A 10,154-nucleotide genomic window follows, 5' to 3' on the forward strand; every position below is an offset into this window, starting at 1 on the left:
GTATGAAGTTTAACCATACACGAATTTGTAATGTTGTACCACGGCCTGACGGCCGACTATAATATTCAAACCGTGTATTGAGATGTCTATTGTCAATACTTTAAAGCGAATTTACTCCCGGAATGTCTGGTTTTGCTTCCGGAATCACAGGATATGTGAAGCTATAGACATAGCCGTTCGTGTCCCAGAGAAGCTGGTGACTTTTTCACACTGTTTGATACATGATCTTCTTATTCATAATGAAATTATCGTGCCCGTGATTAAATGTTTACTAATGTCTTTCCCTAAACACGTTGTCATACTCTCGATACGGCGGGTCAACTTCTTGGACAGTGCGGCATTCGGTAAAACGTTTGACCCTATAGCGATTAGATGCATTCTCACACGGTGTGACTCTCTATTATAATATTCATTCCGCGAATTATGGTAACTATTGCCAATAATCATGAACGCATTTACTCTCAGATTATCTTGCTAGACTCTCGGAATCATATGATAGGTGGAGCTATTGACTTATCCGTTCGTTTCTCAAAGTGGGCGGTAACATTATCGAAAGGTTTAGCGCTCAATCTACTAATTGATACATGAAGTTAAGGTGCCATTCACTGAAATGAAGTCCAATTTCGTTCTTTGAACGCGACGTTATACTCTCGAAGCGGCAGGTTATCTCCTCCGAACCAATACCAGTACGTGACGGTCTACAACGGCTTGACACTGTGCTATAATACCCATACCGTGAATTAGGTTGTCTATTGACATTGCTGCACTGCATATTTACTCCTGGAATACATGATGTGCCTCTCGGAATCAGAGGTGACGTGCTGCAATTGTCTTAAATGTGTGACTTGCAATGAAGGTGATAAGGATCTCGATCGGTTTGACACTTGATCTCCTAGTTCATACATGAAATTAAGGACCCTGACACCAAAATGTATATTAATGTGGTTCTATGATCACGTAGATATACTCTCGATACAGCGGGATTCGTTCTTTTAAGGTGAGGCCTTCTGTAAAAAGTGTGACTCTACAGCAAAAGGTAACGATCTACAACGGTTTGACCTTCAATTTTCATATTCATACAACAAGTTAAGGTGCCCGTCACTAACACGTATAGTAATTTCTTCCACTGCACACGATGTTATTCTCTCGATATAATGCGTAAGGCTAGCGGAGGATGTGGGATTCAGAAAACCGATTGATTCTATTCGAATTGGTAAGGTTCTCCAGCGGATTGATTCTGTACCTTAATATTTATACCTTAATATTTATAGTTTGAATATATACCATTTGGTAATGCTCTGGAACGGTTTGACTCGCTTCTTTGATATTCATGCCGTGACTTAAGGTGCCTATTGCAAATGCTGTTCAGGGGTCTTTCTCCTGGAATTGCAAGCTTGACTCTCGGAATCACGGCTATAGTTGAAGCTGTTGACTTAACCGTTCATCTCTCATAGAAGGTAGTAACGTTCTTCAACAGGTTGACACACGATCTTCTATTACATACTTGAAATTATGGCGCTCGTCACAGAATGGATGACTAATTTCTTTCCCTGAAAATAAGTCATTTTCTCGAAACGGCAGGATAGCTACTCCGAAGGTAAGGCTATCTGAAAAACGCTTGACTTTATAGCAATTGGTAACGTTCTCAAACGGTTTGACGCTCTACGTTAACATTGAAACAGTGAATAAAGGTGTCAGTTGCCAATAAACTTAGCGGACTTACTGACGGATTACTTTATTTGACTCTCGGAAACGTAGGATCGGTAAAGCAATAGAATTAGCCGTCCGATTCTCAAAGAGGGTGGTAACGTTCTCGAACGGTTTTACCATCGACGTTCTAATTCATACATGTAGTTAACGAGCCCATCACTGAAATGAAATCTAATTTGATTCTCCGAACATGAAGTTATACCCACCATACTGCTGGTTATATTCTCGGGAGGTAAGGTAACCGTTAAAGAGTATGACGTTGTAGCAATTGGTAGCAATCTCAAACTGCTTGACCCCCTACTTTTATGTTCATACTGAGAATTAAGGTGTCCATTGCCATTACAGTTCGGCAGATTTACTCCTGTATTACCAGGCTTGACTCACGGAATCACAGCTGTAGGTGAAGCTATTGACTCAGCAGTTCGACCCACAAAGAAGGTGGTAACTTTCTAGAAGTGTGTTGCCAATAGTCGTCTTAATTCACGGTTTTTATTTTAAAGTAGAACGTCAATCCGTTTGAGAATGCAACAAATTTGCATAAAGTTAAACACTTTACTGGGTACCTTACCCTCCGAAAGTCTAACCCGCTGAACCGAGAGTATATTTTCTAGTTCGGAGGAGCAAATTGGTATTCAATTTGGTGACGGGCACATTAATTTCATGTATGATTTAGTGGAGCGTGTGTCAAAACCGTTCCCAATCGTTACTATACTCTTTGAGATTTGAACGGTTATGCCTATAGCGCCTATCCTTAGATTCTGAGAGTCAATCTAGGTATTCCGGGAGTAAATCTCCTGAGCCGTATTGGCAATAGACACCATGATTCACGGTATGAACATTAAGGTACCGAGTCTAAGCTTTGTAGAACGTTACCTATTGGTTTATTGTCAAAAGTTTAACAGTAGGACTTACCATCCGAGATGATCACCAGCTGTATCCACATTACAACTTTGTTTATAGCGAAGAAAATTAGTCTACATTTCAGCGGCGAGCCCCTCAATTTCATGAACGAATTCGAAGATGGATTGTCAAACCGTAGGAGAACGTTACAACCGTCGGTGAGAGACGGACTGCTATGTCTATTGCTTCTCCTGTCCTGTGATTCCTAGAGTCAAATCAGGTATTCCGAGAGTAATTCCGTTGTGCAAAACAGTATTGCCAGTAGACACCTTAATTCTCTGTTTACTGTTCAAACTGTTCTACTCTACTGTTCAGAGTAGATCGATAAACCGTTTGGGAGTGTTACAAATTTGTATATAGTCAAACGTTTTACCGAAGTCTTTACCTTGAGTGAACCTCACCGGCTTCATCGTGAGTATATGGTCGTGTTCAGAGAAAGGAATTAGTAATCATTAAAGTGACGGGCACCTAAACTTCGTGTATGATTTAGAAGTTCGAGATTCAAATCGTTGAAGAACGTTACTTGAGAGTATCTCATCTAAGTCTATAGCTTCACCGATCCAGCGATACTGACAGTCACAGCTGGAATACTGGGAGTAAGTGCGTCGAAGATTATTGGGAATATACACCATAGTTATCGGTTTGAATATTGAAGCAGACCGCCAAACAATTATAGGACGCTACCAATTGGTATAGACTCAGACACTTTACCGATAGATTTACCTTCGGAGATGATAACCTGCCGTTTCAAGAGTATAATTTCGTGTTCTCAAAACAAAGTTAGTATTCATTTCAGTGACAGGCACCATAATTTCATGCATGAATTAGAAGATCCAGGGTAAATCGGTTCGAGAATGTTACAAACTGACTTGAGAGTCGCAAAGCTAAGTCAATAGCTTCACCGATCCTGCGATACTGGCAGTCACACCTGGTATTGCGGGAGAAAATCCGCTTATCAGTATTGGCACGGACATAATAATTCTGAGTATGTATATTAAGCTTGAGAGTCAATCCGTGTGAGCATGCTACCAATTCCAATAAAGTCAACCGCTTTAATCAAGACCTTACCTTCCGAAAGCCTATCGCGCTGTACCGAGAGTATAATATGGTGTTCATGGGAACAAATAAGCATACATTTTAGTGACGACACCCGTAATTTCACGCGAATAAAAAGATCGAGTGCCAAACCGATCGAGAACGATACCAACTTCCTTGGGAGTAGATCGGCTAAATCAATAGCATCACCTATCATGTGATACCGAGAGTCAAGCCTGGAATTCCAGGAGTAAATCCGCTCAACAGTATTCGCAAAAGACAGCTTCATTCACGGTATGAATATTAAAGCAGAGAGTCAATCCGTCGGAAAACATTATCAATTGGTATAGAGTCATTCCTTTAACCGAATACTTTACCTTCCTAGATCCTAACCCGCTGTAGCTGATGTCATTCTCAGTGCTGACGGAAACAAATTAGTAGACATTAAAGCAGAGGCACACCATATTTTGATTTATGAATTAGTCGATCGACGGTCAAACCGATCAAGAACGTTACCATCCTCTTTGAGAGACGAACGGCTAAGTCAATAGCTTGCCCTAATCCAAGATTCCAAGTGTCAAACCATGTTCTCCGGGTGTAAATCCACTGAATAGTATTGGCATATACACTTTAATTCACGGTTTGATTATAAACTTAAATTGTCAGACCGATGCAGGACGTTACCTACTCGTATGAAGTCATTCCTCTTACCGAATACCTTACATTGACAGAACCTAACCCGCTGTACCCAGTGTCTTAGTTATCGTCCACGGAAACAAATTAGAGAACGTTATAGCAGATGTACACCTTATTTTCGTGTAGGAACATAATTATCGATATTCAAACCGTTTGAGAACGTAACCGCCATCTTTGAGTGTCGAACAGATAAAAGTCTAAATCTTCACGTATCCTGGGATGCCGAGAGCGAAGCCAGGCATTCTAGGAGACATCCGCTGTACAGTAATGGCAACATACACCAAAATTCTCGGCATGAGCATTCAAGTAGGGAGTCAAATCGTCGGAGAACATAACAAATTGTCATAAAGTCATTCTTCTTGTAGGCTACGTTACCTTCCGAGAACCTAACCAGCCGTATCGAGAGTATATCTCCGTGATCAGGAAAACACACTAGTATACCTTTTAGTGACAGCCACATTAAATTTATGTATGTATTAGATGCTCGAGTGTCATACCGTTGCAGAACGTTACCACCCTCTGTGTGAGACGAACGGCTACGTCACTAGCTGCACCTATCCTGCGAGTCGGAGTGTCAAACACGATCTTCCGGGAGTAGGTCCGCTGAAGAGATTTGCAAATAGACCCCTTAATTCATGATCTGAATATTACTGTAGGGCGTCAATCCGTTTGCGAACGGTACCAATTGCTATAATGTCAAACTTTTTAACGAAGACCTAACCGTCCGCGAAACTCACCCGCTTCATCGAAAGTGTAACTGCGTGCTCAGAGAAAGAAATTGGTCCTCATTTCAGTAGACGGGCACCATAACATCTTGCATGAATTAGAAGACTGACGGCCAAACCGTTCTAGATCGTTACCACCATCTGTGAAAAACGAACGGCTAAGTCATTAGCTTCGCCTATCGTGCGATTCCGAGAGACAAACATGTACTCCGGGAGAGAGTCCGCTGAACAGTATTGGCAATAGATACATTAAATCGCGCAGTGAATATTAAAGCAATCCGTCGACACCTTGTAAAGCGCTAGCCACTGGTATGAATAGAATCCATTTACCGAAAGCCTTACCGTCCGCGAAACGAGCCCTCCACATCAGGAGTATAACGCGCATTTAGGTGACGGTACCGTAAATCCGTGAATGAATTGGAATATCGATGCCTAAACCGTTCCAGAACTTAACCACCGTCTTTGAGAGTCCAACATCTAGGTCAGTAGCATCACCTACCCTGTCATTCAGAGCGTCATGCCATGTATTCCTGGAGTAAATCCGCTGAAAAGTATTGGCAATAGTCACCATATTTCCCAATTTGAATATTAAAGTCGAGCGTCAAGAAGTCTAAGAACGACACCAATTTGTATAAAGTCAAATGTTTTACTGAAGTCCATAACCTCACAAAGCCTAACTCGCTGTATCGATAGTATGACGTAGTGCTCAGGGAATCAAATTAGTATATATTTTAGTGACAGGCACCTTAATTTGATGTATGGATAAGAAGATCGACAGTTACACCGTTCGACAACGTTACCACCTTCATTGAGAGACGAATAGCTTAGGCAATATATTCCGACCCGTCCTGTGATGCCGAAAGTCAAACAAGCCATTACGGTTGTAAATCCGCTGAATTATATAGGCAACGGACACCATAATTCTCGGCATGAACATTAATGTAGAGAGACATATTGACGGCGATTATTGCCAATTAGTATACAGTCACTCTTTTTATCGAGGTCCTTACATTTCGAGAATATAACCTGCCGAATCGAGAATACAACTTCGCGATTAGAGATACAAATAAGTAGATATTTTGCTGACGTGCACCTCAATTTCGTGCATGACATTGAAGATCGAAATTCAAACCGATCGAGAACATTACCAACATCCTTTGAACTAGAACGGCCTTGCCAGTAGCATCACCTACCATGTGATACCGAGAGTCAAATCAGGTAATCCGGGAGTAAATTCGCTGAACAGTCTTTGTAATAGACACGATAATTCGCGGAATAAATATTCAAGGACAGATTCAAGCCGTCGTAGATCCTTACCTGTTGGTATAATGTCAAACTTTCTACCGAAGGCATTATCTTCCGAGAACGTATCCCCCTGTGCCGGGAATATTACGTCGTGGTCAGAGAAGCAATACAGTCTAAATTTTAGTGACGAGTAACTTAACATCAAATATGACTTTGTAGATCGAGTGCCAAACTTCTCGAGAACGTTACTACCTTCTGTGAGAGTCGAACAACCAAGACAATAGCTTCACCTATCCCGTGATTCCGAAAGTCAAACCAGGTATTCCGGTAGCACATCCGCTGGACAATATTGGCAATAGACGGCTTATTTTACGGTACGAATATGAAGGTAGAGCGTCCAACGGTTATAGAGCTTTATCCTTTAATTTAGGGTCAAACTTTTTACCGAGGGCCATTCCTTCCGAGAAGCCCAAACCGCTCAAGCAAGTGTTTTGCTCAGTGTTCAAGGTAGCAAATTATTAACATTAACTCCGGGAATACATGGGTTGACTCTTTGAATATTTGAATACGTCAAACTATGAACTTAGCCGTTCGTCTCTAAAAGAACTTGATCTCTTCTAGGAAGGTAAGGCCTTCGGTAAATTGTTTGACTCTATACGAATAGGTAAAGCTCTACAACGGTTTGATGGTCTGCATTATTATTCATACCGCGAAATAAGCTGCTATTGCCAATAGTGTTCAGCGGATTAGACAAGGAATTCGTGGTTTGGCTCTCCGAATCCCTGGATAGGTGAAGGTATTGATATAGTCGATCGGCTCTGAGAGAAGGGGGTATCGTTTTCGAAAGCTTTGACCCTCGATATTCTAACTCATACATGAAACTACGGGGCCCGTCACACAAATGAGGACTAATTTCTTTCTCTGGACACGTAGTTATACTCACGAAACGGCTGGTTAGCATCACCAAAGGTAAGGCCATCGGTAAAATGTTTGACTTAGTACCATTTGCCAACGATCTTAAATTCCTTGATGCTCTACTATTTTATTCAAACCGCGAAGAACGAAGTCTATTGGCAATACTGTTTTGCGGATTTACCTCAGCAATACCTGCTTTGACTCTCCGAATCACTGGATAGGTGTAGCAATTGACTTAGCCGTTCATCGGTCGCAGAAGGAAGTAACATTCTCGAACGCTTTGGCCCTCGATGTTGATATTTGCACCCAAACATGTGGAGCTAGTTCGTTTAAATATCTACTAATTTGTATCCGTGTACATTGAGCAAGGCACACGCTACAGCGGGCTAGGTTCTCTGAAGTTAATGTATTCGGTAATAGGTATGACTTTGTATGCATTGGTAACATTCTTCGTCGTTTTGTCTCTCTACATTAATATTCATACCGTGAGTTAAATTGTCAGTTGCCGATAAACTTCAGCGGACTTACTCCCGCATTACCTAATTTGACTCTAGGAATCACAGGACTGGTGAAGCAATAGACTTAGCCTTTCGACTCTCCAAGAGGATGGTTACGTCCATGAACGGTTTGGCCATCGATATTCTAAGTCGTACATAAATTTAATGTGCCGTCACTAAATTGTATACTAATGTATGTCCCTAAGCTCGAAGTTATACTCGCGATAAAGCGGGCGAGGTTTGCGGAAGGTACGGCCTTGTGTAAAGCGTTTGACTTTATATCAATTGGTAACGTTCACAAACGGATTCACGTTCAATTTTAATATGCAATTCGTGTATTAGGGTGCCTATTCCCAATACTATGCATCGTATTTACACCCGGAATACCTCGTTTGACTCTCGAAATCACTGGATAGGTGAAGCGATTGACTTATCCGCCCGACTCTCAAGGTTGTCAGTAACGCTCGGTAGCGATCTGGCCATCGGTCCACTAATTCATACGTGAAATTACGGTGCACGACACTAAGATGTATAATAATTTGTCTCTCTGATCGCGAAGATATAGACTGGATGTAGCGGTTTTGCATTCCGCAGTGTATGGTCTTCGGAAAGAAGTATGACTTAGCAGCAATTGGTAATGTTCACCCACGTTGTGACGTACTGTTTTAACATTCATACCGGGAGTTAATGCTTCTATTGTCAATACTGTTCAGCGGATTTACTCCCGGTATAGCTGGTTTGACTCTCGGAATCAGGGGATGGGTGAAGGTATTGACATAGCCGTTCGACTCTAAAAGAAGGTGGTCACGTTCCCGAATGATATGACCCTCGATCTTCTAATTCATACAACAAGTTAGGGTGTCCGCCACTGGAATGTATACTAATTTCGTTCACAGAACATGAGGTTATACTCTCCAATCGGCAGGTTAGCTTCACCGAAGGTATGGAAATCGGTAAAGTGATTGACTCTGTACCAATAGGTAACGATCTACAACGGTTTGACGGTTTACGTCAATATTCAAGCCGTGACATAAAGTGACTAATGCCCATACTGTTCAGTGGATTTACTCCAGCAACACTAAGTTCGATTCTCCGAATGACGGCATAGATGAAGCTATTGACTCAGCAGATCGCCTTTCACGGAAGGTGGCAAAGTTCTCGAACGGTTTTGTCCCTCGATCTTCTAATTCATGCATGAAATTATGGCACTCGAGACTAAACCATATACTAGTTCCTCCCTCTGCACAAGGTGTTTTACTCCACGTACAGTCCTGTAAGTGCGTACTGAAGATAGGAGCGGCATACTGTATGATCTTTTTTAATTTCATTAGACTTGATATTGTACCATTTCCATTGCTTCGCATATTTCTATTTATATCTATCAACTGTAACTTACTGATTTGATATTATAGATATTTTTTCAAAATTTTCAAATTTGATTTTACAAAATTTGTGTTTCATGGGAACAGTATCTCTGGAGTTATATATATATATATATATATATATATATATATATATATATATATATATGTACGTTTCTAACAATACTTTGTTGTATTTGTTGTTGCATTCATTGATTGTCTGTATATATACCTACGCGCTTGGAGCGACACGAATGGAGTGGACTTGCAGTAGCGCTCGGTAGAATCAAGCGCCACAACTGTTGTTAATTTCATTAACCGAAAAATTGTACCGTAAGCATCCTCTCACAGATTTCTATTTATTTCTATATACTGTAGTTTACTGATGTGGTATTTTAGATTCTCTGCATAATTTTCATGTTTATAATCACGAAAACTTTATTTTTTAAGAAAAGTGTGTTTTGAATTAGTTGAGATTACGATGATGACAATATCTTGGTATGCTTGCTGTTATTTTATAGGATTTCCTCTTTTCGTGCAAATGCCTCCAAAGCGACACGACAGGAGTGGACTTGCGATTACTTAAGGTATATTAGACCGACACTGCTGTATAGTCCCAGTTAATTTCATTAACCTCAATCTTGTATCGTGCGCATTTATGCGTAAATTTCTGCTCATTTCTACATAATGTAATTCACTTTACCGATATTTTCGATTTTTAACAACATTTTTAGTTTTTATTTTAAAAAATTGTATATTTTGGAACTGTGGCATTGGAATTAATGGAGTGCACATTTGTGACAATATTATTTTAAACTTATTCTTATTTTATATATTGTCTGCTTACGCACCTACGCTGGCGGAGCGACACGACTGGTGTCACCTTGTTGTTGCGTACGGCAGATCGGAGTGGTATAGTGGATGGTCTTCGTTAATTTCGTAAAACGGATTATTGTAACATATGCATTCATTCGCTGTTTTCAATTTATTTCTACACAGTGCAATATACATTTATGATATTTTCCATTTTCTTCAAAACTTCCAGTTCCTAATTTCAAAAATTGTATTTC

The sequence above is a fragment of the Lasioglossum baleicum genome, unplaced genomic scaffold, assembly GCF_051020765.1.
Source record: "Lasioglossum baleicum unplaced genomic scaffold, iyLasBale1 scaffold0099, whole genome shotgun sequence".
Classification (NCBI taxonomy): domain Eukaryota; kingdom Metazoa; phylum Arthropoda; class Insecta; order Hymenoptera; family Halictidae; genus Lasioglossum; species Lasioglossum baleicum.